This window comes from Pyxicephalus adspersus, chromosome 4 (genome assembly GCF_032062135.1).
Source record: "Pyxicephalus adspersus chromosome 4, UCB_Pads_2.0, whole genome shotgun sequence".
NCBI classification, from domain to species: domain Eukaryota; kingdom Metazoa; phylum Chordata; class Amphibia; order Anura; family Pyxicephalidae; genus Pyxicephalus; species Pyxicephalus adspersus.
Window position 1 is genome coordinate 44,000,671 of NC_092861.1, and position 16,402 is coordinate 44,017,072.

Consider the following 16,402-nt stretch of genomic DNA (forward strand, 5'->3'; position numbering starts at 1 on the left):
CATAACCCTCCACCCTCTGATCTGTGGTATGTGGAGGAGTCATGGAAGGTAACACAAGGACAGGGATCAGGAAGGTACATGTAAAGTATTTTATATGAATACATAACTAGTGACACTTGTCTGGTGTCATACAGAATATAGATTTCAAGCAGAAATACAATTCTTTCTTTTGTGGTCAGATCACAAATCTACGTTGGTTTATTCACATCTTCACGTGTATGTTACCATATGTTCTGCACCACATATAGAATAGGTCTAAAGAGTGCTATTTTTATATGTTACCGGATGAAGATTTCAGCAGCTGATTATTCTCACATCTCTGTATTATTGTATTCTGCTCTTTACCTTCTGTGTGAATACATATTATTATTGTTATTATTATTTATAATAATAAACAGTGTTTTTATAGCGCCAACATATTACGCAGTGCTGTACAATAAAAAGGAGTAGCAAATGACAGACAATTACAGGCATTACAGAGGAGCTTACAATCTATGATTTTTAAACTGTATCCATGTAAAACTAATGGGTCCACAGTCCTGCTGATCAATCCAAAATATATTCATTGCATAAAAGGTACTGAAAGCCATCTATCAATATGAAAACACATTTCACACTGGGTAGTAGGGGTGGGGTGTGAGATGACCCCATAATTTGTGGCCATTACACCCCAGTCCTGTAGAAATCCTGAGCCTCTACTATGTGGGGGTTTTACCAACTAATGTCCAAGTGTTCCTAAATCTGTAGTGCCTCCACCTATAATATTAATATTACACGGTATTTATATAGCACCAACATATCACGCAGCACTTTACAAAATCCACAGTCATGTTACTGGCTGTCCCACAAATGAGCTCACAATCTAATGTTCCTACCTCAGCCATATGTGTTTAATACAGTCTAACGTCAATTTCTTTTTTTGGGGGGGGCAATTAACCTAACTGCTTATTTTTGGAATGTGGGAGGAAACCCACGCAAACTCTTTGCAGATAGTGCCCTGGCTGAGATTTAAACCTTGGACCTGGTGCTAACCACTGAGCCAGCCGTGCTGCCTATATGGGTTTTATGGATAGAAGAGAACCCCTTAGGACATACCTAGTCCCCAGAATAGATCATGCTTACTTGCCCTTAACTTCAGTAGGTTCATGCTTGAAGTTGTTTTTAAAGCTTTACTTAAACCTGGTAGGACAGGTGGACAAGGTATGTGGAATATATAAAACTCACATGGCACTCCTTCATAAGTAGCAATTGTTGGCTAGTTCCAGTGATGACTCTAAAAAATGTTCTGTTTGTTGGTCCACATAGACTGCCTTCTTCTAAGGTGGCATCTTCTAGGCCCAGGCCAAACCAGGCCTGCAACTTTTCTTGGAACTCCTTTCCCCAGAGAGGAATGTCAAAGAAGGAAAACGTCTTCCAAGAAGAAGGACTCTCAAAACAACTTTCTAGAACATCAGCTCTTGGTTATGGCAAAAGTAGGTCTAACCTACTGATGCCAAGCTCACCAGGGGTTGGCTAGATGACATAATAGACAAGAACTCCTGTGCCACCTGACATTAGGTGCTGGAGCCTCTTCAACAATACAGGACAAACACAAAATACTGCAAAATAAAAGATTGCAACACAAAATACAAAAATTAATGAAAAAAATCACAGCAATGCTTTTAGGGAACACATCCCTACATAAAAATATTGTGGTGTATGTCAAGCCAAGACATTTTAGCAAAGATTTGGGAAAGGATTAGAACTCTACTAATTGCTATTTGGGGGACCATTGAAGAAATATACCCTGAATTCCTGTTGTACGAGTCAATCTTTGTGAAAAAGCTTCAGATAATTACAAAGCAAAAAATTGACATAATACATTAAATGAACACTTTTTATTATTAAAATAATACATTTTTATACGTGTGTGTGTGTGTTCACCTGAAAAAAACAGAATAAAGAAAGAGGGACAGAAGGACTAAAAGAAGGACAGTCTAAATGAAAGACAGTTTGGAGTATGTTTTTAAAATGCATCTCCTGTTACTGCATTCATCCATCAACTTGTCCAAGACAAGTATAACATCACGCTAAGAACACAGATCAGTGTGCAATAGCACACAAAACACACACGTTTTTAAATGGAAGGTTGTTTTATTTCTGTTTTTAGCAGATGTTGAGCTGGAGCTGCTTCCACACTCTTTAGATGCAGGCTGTTACCTCAATGACCCCAACCACCAATTTTATGTATGAACTTGATGAACTTGTTTTGTTCTGACCAACTATGTAACTATGTAATGATAGCTCTGCTATTCAGTACTCACACAATGAATCTGATGTATTAAAGTTCTCCAAGGATGGAGAGAATACACTTTCCTCAGGAAAGCTGGGTGAATGTTTTGAATCCTTGACTAGATCCATTCCAGGTTTGCTGGATCACCCAGCTTCACTGATAAAATTGTATCTTTTACAGCCTTGGAGATCTTTAATAAATCAGGGCCAATGCAAGACCTTAGGAATCACTGGCTGCATGCTTGTTTTAGGCATGTACAATAATTTACCCTGCAGTGAAGGGTTTGACCAGACACCTCTGGGGACTGCACCAGTAAAAACAAGTTAGCAATGGCAGTTCCTGTAATTCTGTTATTACATGTTTAGGGTTATTGTACACCTGGATTACTACAGTAACCTGAACATATGCTTAGATGCAGTTTGTTTCCTTTATGTTACCTTAGTTTTTCTAGAATCTCTCAGTATTTCTTATCTTTGCAACCAAGCAGGCAGCATTGATTATTCCTGCTGATGTATAATGACTGACATTCCAGGCTGTATTATTGTACTCCTTATCAAGTCAGTAACATGAAAGGGCCAATCTCTGACTATGAAGAGACAGTCCGCTCTCATTTAGGTGAAGTTCATCCAGGATTGCACTTCAAACCTTAGACCATTCCACATGTTTTGCAATCTCATTAAATATAAGCAGAGATGTCACAGAGTCTTAACGGCAATGAGATTTGACGTCAAAACAATAGCCCATAATCCTGGCACAGGCCTTCGCTGTAACCTCATTAATTGCACAAGACAACAGATTGGAAACATGAAGCCAGTAAAAGAACACATCTGTAAAAAATAAGTGAAGGAGGGCACCGAGAGTGCGCTGGGACATCTACAGGGACATGACTGTGAAGTATGGGCTGAATGGTGCACTTTGCATGCTAGTCACCCATCCCTGACAATTACTAATGCGGATGTATTTGAGAAGTCTGACTAATCGCATTAGTGTAAACAAACTGATACTTCCCTTAATTTCTGTTTTAGGAAGGTGACACTTCCCTTTGCTATGTTAGGTTATATTGAATTTATGAAGTTAGTTTAGATGCAGTATATAAAAAAAATGAAAGAATTAGAGATGTATTTAGGATGTATGTACAATATGCAGATAAGATGTCTGTGTTATATAAAGTACCTGACAATCTTCATGATTGTCTAATATCAGCTTGCTCACATCCATAATGCAGACCCTAAAGTGTAGTGGTGTACAAAAAATGTAGTTCCTTACAAGGAATATGATCAAACCATAATAAAAATTATTTTATTTCATGTTTCTATCACTTGGACAGAACTAATTTATCAGGTTTTTACTTCTACCTAGGGCCCTATTGTGGATAATTATATTGACTTTGTGGCCTTGGGACACCAGGACAAGTAATAAGGATAGTGGGTGGGACTGGAAGGTTTAGACAGCAAACAAAAAAACATTGTTCTAACCCTTCCCCACTGTATACAATAGAAAAGCTTAAAATAATCCTATTCAAAACTTCATCATACCTCTAAACTTTTATTCTTGAGAAACGTCGACACCTGAGGTAGCCGAGGAATTGCCACATCCCCAGCGCTCTGCAGTACATGAATATTACACAGAATAGTGTGCATGGCTCAGCGCACAGTATACATTTTCTTGCTCACAAAATCCTTCTTACAATGGCACCAAATTAGTTTTATGGATATGGTTTTAAATATAAAACTCGTTCATCACATATGCCTCTCTACACAGAGAACATAAATGCAGCTAACATTTTAATCCTACATTAAACAAGAACTATATAAAAAAACACCCTGGTTGGAAGTAATGTAGAGTGTGCTGATCAACTCTATATATTATAAATATCAGTGCAGTCAGGAGTGAAACACAGCGCAAGATACAGGGTGCAAAGGGGAAAAGTAGAATTAGACCATCTGGCTGGTGGAGAAAAAAACGCAAAGGTCTCAGTGGTCAATGGAAGGAAAAGATTACTGTGTACTGTTGTTGTTTCACATAAAATATACAGGACTACCGGTACTTAAAATGCCAGGACGGTCTTGTGAAATCCAGGATGGTTGGGAGGGAGTCAGTATTTGCATAGGGTTCAATAAATTGCATTGCCCAATGATAGTACACAACGTGCTAGTATGTTACTCTGACGTTGAACTCCTGTGAAAGATGTAAGAGGAGTGTATTTATTCACCCCATCCTTCTTTACCTCTGATTTTTCTATAAGAAAGCATGTTTCTTTTCAGAGCTCTGCATGGGCTATTTTGTTAAGCTTCCAATTTTTATCGTTGGAAATGAACGACGAACGACCGATTGGCCAAAAATCATTCGTAAAAAAAGTAACCAACGACGCTGACGAACGAGGATAGTCGTTGGAAATGAACGACCGGACCGGCGGATCGGATTGGACGACGATTGTTGACCATCTATCGTGTGTACGGTCGTTCAGTGATCGTCCATGGTCTGAGCATGCGCGGTGAACGAACGTTCGCTCACTTCCTGTGGTGCACGTCACTTCCTGTATCGTTCAAACGATCGCAACTATCGTGTGTACAATATCTTTGAACGATCGTGTCGTTATCTGTGGGTACAGGATCGGTGCCATACAATCGTTCGCAGATATCGTGCAGGATCGTTCGTCGTTCGTTTACCAACGATAAAAATTGGAAGTGTGTACGTAGCTTTAGCCTCCCTAAAATTAGATAAATACATTCAGATCTATCAAAACAAGTTCATATATTACCAATTAGCTACACAAAGTTTGATACTCATTTATAGCATTGTTTGATCTGGATTAGAGATTTAGAAACTATTCAAGCTGGAGACAACTATCCAAATGCCATTTTCAGAATTAGCAATCAGCACTGGCAGCCCCTATACTCAGCTCCTGACAGGTTCACTTTGCTGAAAGGTCAGCTATTAGCAGTTAGGTGTATGCCAAATTTGCTACATTCCCGCCCTAAACTTTCTTCTCACACATTGCTTCCATTCCATTTTCCTTGAAGAACCTCTCTACCACTAAACAGCTACTTTGCTCTGCTAACATTCCCTTTTGTCTGTGTGTTTGAGCAGGTGTGCAGTATTTGTGACTATACACAGAGACACTCCAGGAATTTCAAGGAACTCTCCAGCAGAAAAAGAAACAGAATTTCTTTTGAAAAGATCCCCCTCACACACCCAGCTGAAGTCTTCCTGGTTCCCTCAATTCTTTCTTCCACCTTCCTGGCTGGATTGTTGTAGTTTGGTCACAGTGCTTAACAAAGAATTCTTCAGAATAGAAAAAGAGGCCCAAGGGTACAAAAGATACATTGCCACATTTTTATTTCAGGCCCCCAGGGGTCTTTTCCAAAATATTAAACGCTAACTTTAGCAAGAGTGCTTTTAGCTTTTGGGAAAGGGTAACATTTTTGTCAAAATGCAGAAGTCTTCATAGAAATGTATTTATGCCTCTGACCAATGCCATGGTGGTTCTGTTCTATCCTTTATATTTTCTTCTGCTTAGTGAACTGTCCCTAAAGGAAGTGAGGATAAAAGATTTCCACATTCTCTAAGCAGGTGGTCAGCAGTGCAGTCACCACTGGTCTGAAGTCTGTGTTTTTTTTGGCCCCCAATGGGTCACATTTTACAGGCTCTTGCTTCAGGAGGCCTATTACAAGCCTGGTGGCAACTTTCATTTATAGGATAACCTTCACCCATTCTATTTTTTTTTTCAGATTGAAGATCTCCTGTGCTGTGGCAGGCAGATGTGAGCTCCCCATCCTATCTGGACTAAAACAGCAAAGAGCTATAGGGGGCAATATACTATATTTTAATTATCATTAGGATAGGAAAACTTGCAATGAAAGCTGCCTTCTTTTATAGGCTGCATGTTTTGGACACAGCAATGATAAATACATTTAACCCCCGTTTCCAATATATCTAGTGGCGAGCCGGTAGTTCCTGGACAAAGGACTGTGTGTGGGGGGAGTGAGGTCCTCATAGCTGCTAGGACAGCATGTACTGATCTAGCAGTCTGCTCAGATTCTGGAATGTTACACTGCATTGTATCCTGGGCACTGTTCTAAATATCTATTCTGAAAGGAAGACTTAGTGAAAAGTGGAAGGGTTTAAACCCACTGACCTGCAGTATCTCTGGAGGAGCCAAAAATGAATCGCAACTTGCTGCATCTAAAGTTAATGCATGACTCCTGACCATATTTGATTCCATAGGACTGTCTAGGTTTTAAACATAATCTCAATGCCCTGTGAATCTGTTCCATGACCCTGCATTGTAATAATTCCCTCATTTCAGTATATGCACCTAATGCAAGGTGAAGTGATCTTCCTGCAGGTAAAGTTCCTGTGGTGATGTCATTGCACAGGTAGATGTGACAACGATCTTAATCACAGGGAAGTACACATGGAACACTTGTGAGGGTTGTAAACAGAATTACAAATAAAAAAAAAACAAGCATGAAAGTCAACTAAAAATCACAACCACCAACAGTTGTCATTTAATTGTTCCTTTGATTATAGATATTAAACAAATAACTGTATTAAATAGCTTACAACACAATTGTTTGAAAACTGCAACTCAAGTTGTAAAAGATCCTTAAGTTTACAATGGCTGCCCCCCTTTTGCAAGGTGGCACAGACTGCAGATTAAAGGGCTGATTTCAGGAAGGGGGGGGGGGGTGCAGTTGGTATTTTTTCCAACACTTTCAAAAATCCAAAGCCTGCCACAAACAGACACACCAAAGGTGAGGAGAAAGGTACGGTGTAAAAATCACCTGTCACAATCTCATAAAGGTGAAGGTGTTTTATTATTCTTTCCCACCCTCCCTACACATTCCTGTGGGCATTTTGTAAAAAACAAGAAACACAGACTGCAATGAGTGGAAGAGAGGGTACTTGTGTTGGAAGGAGGGGATTCATCAATGATTCAGGGGAATGTTTTTACATTTGTTCGGAGGGAATTGGGGTAAATTTTCACTCACCACCAATGATGGGGATTTTAAAATTCCGCTGACCATCACTAATTAAGGATTTTTTTTTTTTAATATCAATGACTGGGGAGGGGGAAGTTTTGAGTTCCTAATTCTAAACCTTTTGAGATGGAATTTGGGGGACTTGATAACACTCACCACCAAATTCCGGACATCTGACCAGTAATGTGAGGACACTGTGACACCCCCTGACCCTGGTATATTACACAGTCCTGACTTTGACCTCCATATTCCTTGTAGTATATTTTATATGCATATGTATTACACACCGCTATATTATCCCTATGTATGTTAAAATCTGGCACTTCCCAGGGGGCTGAAGTGAGTGGTGAGTATAGGATATGCAATGCAGTTTTTTAATATTGCAGCCATGTATTAGTATAAAATTAATGATATTGTGTTACTTCCCCCACCTCCTAGATTGTAAGCTCTTCAAGGCAGGGTCCTCTCCTCCTGTGTCACTGTATCTGTCTGTCATCTGCAACCCCTATTCTATAACACTGCGTAATATATTGGCATTATATAAATACTGTTTAATAATAATATTAATGATAATATTTTTTATTTTCTTTAAGTTCTTTTCTTTTGTCTTTAAAGAATGCATGTACCTATTAAGTTCAGGTACAAATTATCTCAGTTTATTATATATCTAATAACAGTGGTGATAGGGAGATACTTAGATAACACTACACACTGGATATGCTTTGAGAACACTGTAACAAGTAATCTGCTACACAACTTCCGCCAACCACAGCGCCAATACTTCCGCCAACCAAGACACGCTGTCATCAGGGTGCATGCGCCTTTCTATCTCTGCAAAGAGGGCGGGGTAACGAAGAGCCCTGTCACCATGACAACGATGGACGCCTGAGCTCAGCAAGAAGGACACGTGCGAGCTCTGTTCGGTGCTCCGTTACAGCCGTCCCGGTATGTGTGCGAGTGTTAGATTCCACAATAGAACTCATCACCCGGAATATACACTCCAGCCATGCGTGCAGCCTTCATCATTTATTCTTGGCTCAGTGGTGAATATGTAACTGTTATCAATTAGTAGCCACACACATCATTCAGTAATACAACTATTTCATGAATTGTAATGGTTATAGGTTGGGAGACCTTAATGCTCCCATGGTCTGTTTCATGCTTACTTACAGCATTGATCTTTCCTATAAATACATTGACTTGCAATGGGACAGAAGTTATTAAATATGACTGCATTAGTAGAATCTGTTCTATAACACAGCCACCTGCACATTACAAGTCTCCCCAAAGGGTCCTGATTTATTAAAGCTCTCCAAGACTGGAGAAGATAGACTATCATGGGTGAACCTGGGTAATTCAGAAAACCTAGAATGGGTTTTCTTAAAAGTCATTCGCTCTTAGTTGGAAAATGTTCCTAATCCTGGACCAGATCCATATCTGGATCATCGAGGTTTTCTTATGACAGTCTATCTTATCTAGTCTTGGAGAGCTTTAATAAATCAGGCTTAATATGCAAATACCTTCTTATCTGTGCTGGTCTAGCTCCTCTGTCTCTCCCCTCCCCTTCCTACATAATCTTTTATCAAGCAAAGCAGATTACTTTAGAGGGTCGATTTATTGACAGCTCTGGGTTTACTGAGGATCCTGTATCCGTATTTGCTGAGGATCACTGTATCAATCTTGAGGTTTTAAATGTTCAAGTGGAAGCAAACAACATACAAAAAATCATTAAATGCACATGTAACCGTATTAAAAGATTGATGCTCAAATGTATGGTCTGGTGACAGGGTCTCTTCTACCTAACGTCAAGGTTTTATTTTCAGCTGATTGAAGCCAAAGGATTGCTAGATGATCTCTCATTGATTGTATATCATTGTTATGACATCATTTAAGAATGTATGGCTTGTCATAAAATGAATACCCAGCTCTGGGTGCTTAATATATTCCACATTGCTGTTGATAGCAGCCAATGTAAGACACTAAACCTGAGCCGCTAAAGAATAGAAAATGCATGGGCATCATTATTATTGTATTGTCAGTAGATATGAAAATATTATTGTTATTGCACAATTAATCATTCACTTTTTTACCATGTGTTGTCTATATGTGTATATTATTACTTTAGTTTTTGTTCTTCTGCTGCTCTGATCAGCCAGGAGGAGTGAAGGGATTTCCCGGTGTAAGCTACAAATTGCTGGAGTCATAGCATACATAAAGAGATGTTCTGGTGTGACTGCACTGACTGGCCCACATCTGTCACATCAGTGAGTGATATACACATCCATACTTTGTGCTGGACTTTTCTTTTGGCAATCTTCACTGAACAGAATAGTGGGAGGTGAATGATGTGGAAATGAGGATGTGGAAAAGGGAGAATAAAGCAGACCTGTTGATTGCTTTCAAGAGATGTCCTATCTGCTACCCTCAGGGTAATCTTGTGCCATCACAGGATTAGCATCCTAATGGTTATTTAAAGCGGACCTATCACCAACATTTTTACCTTACATATAAGGATAGACAATCCTTTTATGTAAAGTTAAAATTATCATTTTTTTTCCTTTAACACCCGTTTCAGGGTGAAGCCCCTCCCATTCTGTCTTTACAGCTGTAGCATATGTCATGCATCCCATGAGGCTCCTGGGTGCTGCATTGGGTAAAAAGACGATCTCATGCACGTGCAGTGAGATCTGCACTTTTTTTTTTCACCTTTACAGCTGGCTACATCACCCGATCTTGCACTTCCACAGTGTGAGATCAGGTGATGTAGCCAGAAGAAGCAAGGAGACGAAGAGGATGGTGGCTTCAGGACAAAGGAGGATTACAGGACAGCTAGGGACCCCCAATCAAGGACATTTCCAGCGGGGATTGAGGGATCTGCGAAGGTGAGGTTTTTAGTTCTGCTTTAACATTATAGAACTACTTTTAACAGTATATATATATATATATGTATATATATGAATAAGTATTTGTCACATCAGTCATGTTGATAGCTGTCCGTACACCTCTAGCTTTAGAAGAGTTTTCGGTCCATAGATAGAGATCATTCCTCTGTCTCAGTACGAGGTGCAAAAAGACTGTTTAGTACTCATGGTTCCCAATGGCACTCACCTCATGTCGTTGTTTGTGATACAAAAGATTTCACACCAATATTATTCACGTGACCATCAGACTCCACTCTAATACAGCATTTTGATAAATCAAGCCCATTGTGTGTTACAGATGAAACATGCTCTTTATTAGTCAAATCAACATTTTAAGAACTGTGTCATATAGGATTTTTGTTCCTGCACTGTTGGGCAGTCTTTGGGCATTTAAGGCAATCTGTATTATTCCTTTGCATCGATGCTTACGATGCCTCTTAAAATATATATATATATATATATATATATATATATATATATATATTTTTTTTAACAATGCAAAGTAAACAGAAAATAAATGTGAATCAAATCATTTTTAGGTGTGACCACCCTTTGCCTTTATAACAACATAAATTCTTCTAGGTACTTTCACTGTTGCCTGCAGACACACATTTCAGTGAGTAAATTGACTTCTCCTACAGCCAAATATTTAAAAATTTGACTCATCAGTCCAGATCACCTTCTGCCATATTTTTTCACCCCAGTTTTTATGTTTTTGTTCATAGTGGAGTCACTTGGACTTGTTTCCATATACAAAGTATGGCTTTTTAGCCACAGTTCTTCTGATCGGACTTCTCTGGACAGAAATGGGTGTCTTTGGGTCCCACTGGGTTTCTGGTAGTTCTGAGCTGATGGTTCTGCTGGACATTCTGTAATTTCAATGGAAAGTAAGCATGATGTGTTTTTCATCTGCTGCACTAGGTTTCCTTGGCTGACCACTGCATCTACGGCCCTCAATGTTGCCCGTTTCTTTGTGCTTCCTCAAAAGATCTTGAACAACACATCCTGAAACTCCAAAACCTTTTCCTAGGAGAGAACTTCCTGATATAGTACAACTACCACGAAACTGTCATGCACAACGTCACCTTGGTTGCAGAGCCTGGCTGTTCCTTACCCAGTTTTAAGCTTTCTTCATGACTGTTTTTCAGATAATGAAACCTACATATAATTATGATGACCAGTAGCAACCATTGGTATAATTCGATAATCATACACCTGTCTATAATCCTGCAAAATCCCTGACTTGTACATAGAGGAATGAATGCTGGTTTGAAGGCAAGGGCTAGTCACACCAAATATTGATTTATATTATTTTTTGTTAGCTCACTTTGCATTTTCTAAATTGATAACAATAAACCATTAGAATTTATGTTTCTAAAAGCATTTTTACTTTACAGCAGTGTTTCCCACCTGCCCAAAACTTTTGCACAGTACTGTACTCTGAATACTCAGTTTTTCTGAACCAGGGTTCCTTTAGAGGTTGCTCAGAGTTCCTTGAGCAATGTGACTCTCAATTTAAGTGACAGCGATCTTTTTGTTTCCCTGTAAGGGAGGCATTCTTCTCACCAACTACCACACTAATGTACTGTGAGCTGTTTATATAGTAATTATAGCAGGGGTTCTCTGAAATCAATTTCAATGGGATCCCCCATGTTTAAAAAGATTGAGAAACACTGATCTAAGGAGTCTGTTTATAAAGCTGTGAAAATGTCCTTGGTGAGTATGCTCAAGGTCAACATGTTTCAATGGCAGTAATTTATTCTCTACCAGGGACAGTTTCAGTGAATGTCAGATTACTGCATTACAAATATATCCATATATATGGCAGCACTAAAATGAAGCACCCTGTTTGTCATTGTTTGAAGGTGCTGATGCTGAATTGCCCATTCACTTTTGATTAGCAGATGTAGAATAGACATCCAGAATCTCCTTCTCTGGACATGATAAAATATAAATATATTTCAGTTTGTTGATCTTATTTCAGAGGCAACACGGTTGTGTTAAGTCCTAGAATATTAATTAGTACTGATCCCCCACTTCCCTGACAGCCTATATGTCACATTCTTGGGCCGTACTCCTTTGATCTTTATACACATGCCAACTTGACCCATTTTATGAGCTAGACATTCATTCGCTCTGGTATTCCTGCTTGCGTTTGACTGAATTATCCTGGTCTCAGATAATGAACTGATGTAAAAGGCTTGTTTTACATCAATTAATTCATTGAACCCAGATTAATTCAGTCAAAAAGTAAGTTGGAAATATTGGATCAGACAAATGTCTCCCTGATGAAGTGGGTCATTCTGGCAGGCATGTCTTTGTCCCTAACAGGCCTCAGTGTCCTAAATTCCATTACAGAAAGACAGAGCTGGATAACTATACTGGCACTTTTTCATGTCTAGGGATAAAAAAAATGATGAGGCTGAAAGGCCTGCTAACAATCGCTAGGTATACATGAAGAAGGAAAAATCAGTGATATAGATCAGGCAGGTCAAACTCAGCTGAAAGAATTGGCTGATATGAGAAGATTTTCATCAACTGTCCACGGGCCACATTATGTCTACTTTGGGCCCCCCTGCTATCCAGAAGTTTGTTAGAGAGATTTCCCTTAATTTCCCGTTCAACTCAGCACATTGAGCAGACAGGAAGTGAGGGGGAATCTTTTTAGCAGAATAGCAGAAAAACCTGTAAGGCATTTATACCCTTCCCCTCGCTATTCAAACCTAGGGGAAAAAATTATTAGACATACACTTTAATTCAAGAATAAAGACTGGGCCTGTAGTGTTGATGGTTATTTACAATATTTATTCCTAGACAAGGGAGCCATAAAACAATTCATCAGGTATTAAGTCTAGTTTCGGCCAAACATTTTTACTGCTAAATATAAGGCTATGTACACGTCAGATAATTCTCGCCTGATATGAATAGTTGGGCTCACCTCGGGCGTTAATCCGACATATGTACAGATCCATGAGCAACCTACGACGACCGCAACTGAAGTGAAGAGAGGAGAACACAGTGGGGTGCCACTTGCTCATTCTCCCCCCCCCCCTTATTGGAACAGAATGAAACTGTGTGTACAGCGCTTGTTCGTTCATTTGACATTGGAAATGATCATAAAATATTGTTTCCAGCAACAATATTTGAGCGTGTGTACACGGCTTAATGAAGGAGAGTGTATTATTGATTTTTGCCTGAGACCCTTTATACCCTGTTAGTCTTTCCATGTAATACCTGGACAAATAATGAAGGGGTGCCATCATCACTGGCACTGCAAGGCACAGAATGAAACAATAAATTATCAGAAGATTTAACCCTCAGCCTACCAAAAATGCATGTTGGTCTTGGTACCCATTGGAAAGCATTTCACATTAGTTAGTGTTCTGAGAGAAAGTAAAGGGAAAATCTCCATATTAGGAACAGGGTTGCAAAGGAACCCAACAGTTTCTAACACTTCCCAGCTCTATCTAAACGAAAATAAAAGTTTTGGTTGGAGTTGGGCTTTGAAGAAACAAGAACCAGTCGCCCTGTAATAAATAAAAACCCAAGTCCCACCTATGTTTGTTAATCCATTGTTCTAAGTATACACTGGTGTGCTGGAATGCTGTAAAAACAACACCCCTGTCATGGTCACAATGGCACTCTTTGCAACTTGAAACATATTCTACATACCAAAAATCATTTATTACAAAACGTACTGCCAAAATGCTGATTTAGTAGATTGCTTTACAAAAGGGTTAAATGAGTTTCTAAAATAAACAGTTTTTTTTATTATTTACGAACTTCTAAAAATGTTTTTTAAATAATGTAATAATTATATAAGGAGCAGATTTATACATTTTTATCATTGAACTCAGTAATGATCATTTAAAGAGGACGTAAACTGAAAAATGCCCAAAACAAAAAAAATTCACTTACCTTTAATCCCGCAGCACAGTCGATCGGTCCAGAGATGTCTTCCATCGGGTCCCACGTTGTCCCATGATCTGTCTTTGGGCCGGCACACCGGGCTTTACCATCTTCTCCTCTTCTTCGGGGCTCTTCTTCCTTTGTCACCCGACCCAGGCGCAAAATCGGGTGACGTAGGTTTGAAAAAAACTTGCTGATCTCACAACGCATGTGTAAGTTTGGCAATTTTTTCCCTTTTAATGAAAAGGAGCACCCAAGAGCCCCCTGGGATGCTTGACGTAGGTATCCCGGAAGGCTTTGGGCTCTTATTCATTCTCAATTGAAAATAAGAGGGTGTTGCTGGGTGCTGCACAAAAAACAAACAGAATTTTTACCTTACATAAAAGGGTAGTCTACCCTTTTACGTAAACTGAAATTTCTAAATTTAGGTACGGTTATTGTAGTCATAAAGAATAATTATACACCTTAGAAATACTTGTATTAGCTTAGATAATAATGACGTGATCATTTATTTGGCCCAGTCATTTTATAGTGTTGCAGAATAGATTTCCCCCAGCTTTGATAAAGTAAATGTAATAATAATAGGTATGTATAGGAAGCAATGTAATTACTGTCTTAGCTGTGATACTCTACCATACTCTATTTCTGCTGTGTCTGGGTTATGTCTGCCAGTAGGAATTGATTTTCACAAAGTACAAGGGGACATTGGCATGCTGTCAATGACTGCAGTAACCATGGCGATTTCTCACTCTAGAACTGTATAAAGGCCGTTTTATCTGATGGACTTTACCAAATTCTATTCTAAAATGTAACTGTGTTATCACTGGCACTTTGTACTTTGAATGCTTCCCACTGACAAATCAAAATGTGCCATATATTATTCAGATGTAATGATAGCAGACATTAAGGCCTTCCATCTGTCGGTTCTGACAATGCAATGCTTACATATTAGTTGTGGCTATTATCTGCAGATGTTCTGAGAAATGTTTTGGGCTGCTGTGTAATGTGTAGTTTGTTCAGAAATCTTCTCTCATTCCAAGATAACTGGGCTGTGTTATAGTTTGTATCATAAAGATCAAAGTGCAACTAAAAGGAACTCTTTTGAATTTCTTCATGCAGTTATGATGATCCTGCTATCAGTTCATAGTTCTTACAAAGCGACCCATTTTGCTGCTTTAGTTTGTACAGCCAGACCTCATTATTCAAACCATCAATTATTTAACCCAATGTTTGGATATATTCCCAAGACCAGAAAACAGTCTGTAGTTATTAATATTATTGTTAAACAGTATTTATATAGCACCAACATATTACGCAGTGCTGTACATTAAATAGGGGTACAAATGACAGACAGAGACAGTGACACAGGAGAAGGAGAGGAACCTGCCCTGAAGAGCTTACAATCTAGGAGGTGGGGGGAAGTATCACACAATAGGAGGGGAAATATGGAATAGTGGGTAGGTAGTGAGAGTTGTAGGAGACAGAAGAAGAGATGGGTAGGCAAGTTTAAAAAAATGGGGTTTGAGTGCTCTTTTAAATGAGCAGAAAGTAGGAGCAAGCTGAATGGGACACGGAAGAGCATTCCAGAGAGTTAGGGCAGCTCTAAAAAAGTCTTGGATGAGTCTGATGTCTTTTTATTTAGATAATAGATTTAGTTAGATTGTTTGTATTCTTCTTTGGCTTCAGGTCATAAGGCTTCACAATATCAATTTAGCATTTACAAGATAAAATTCAACTTGGATTCTTGCTTCCCTAGGCCAACAAATTAGACCTGCACATTTCCCTACAGTAAGTAGCAAAGTAATCCAGTTTAATTTCATATAAGTAAAGAAAAAAAGCACACCGCCACATTTGTCTCTTTGTTTCAACCCTTTTAGGTGAAATAAAGTAAGAAGTTTTAACTTGGCATAGGGAAAATAGGCAAATGCTCCAGGGCACTACACTAGTAGGGGACATTTTCAGATCTTCATTGGGACTCCACCTTGCTATTGAACCATTTGGAGAATAAAATAGGCAGCAACACCGCACCCCATCGCAAACCAATTGATAAGATAGCCCATGAATTTCTAAGAAATTCCAATAATAAACCACAATAAGTGGTTACTTAGACCCAATAATTTCCTGGGTCTAAGTAACCACTTTTTTCATTTATTCATCAAGATGTTTTCTGATTTATCTTGAAAAACTTGAAACTAAACACCTTACTTTTTTTAGGTTAAAAGCTAAAATGATTGTGACTTACATTTGGCTTTTTAACAAATTGGTAGAATTGCAAATAAAAAGTTTCAGGTATTTAGGCTGAACTAAATTTGAAA

General features: G+C 38.8%; 1 protein-coding gene across 1 annotated transcript in view; it reads left to right on the forward strand.

Annotated features, from left to right (window-relative positions):
* The first annotated feature begins 8,147 nt into the window (after window positions 1-8,147).
* The window catches only part of LEKR1 (leucine, glutamate and lysine rich 1), a 77,775-nt gene continuing 69,520 nt past the window's right edge, over window positions 8,148-16,402 (forward strand). Inside the window, exon 1 of the mRNA XM_072408015.1 lies at window positions 8,148-8,202. The gene's annotated coding sequence lies outside the window, so the exon portion shown is untranslated. The remainder of the gene's footprint in view (window positions 8,203-16,402) is intronic.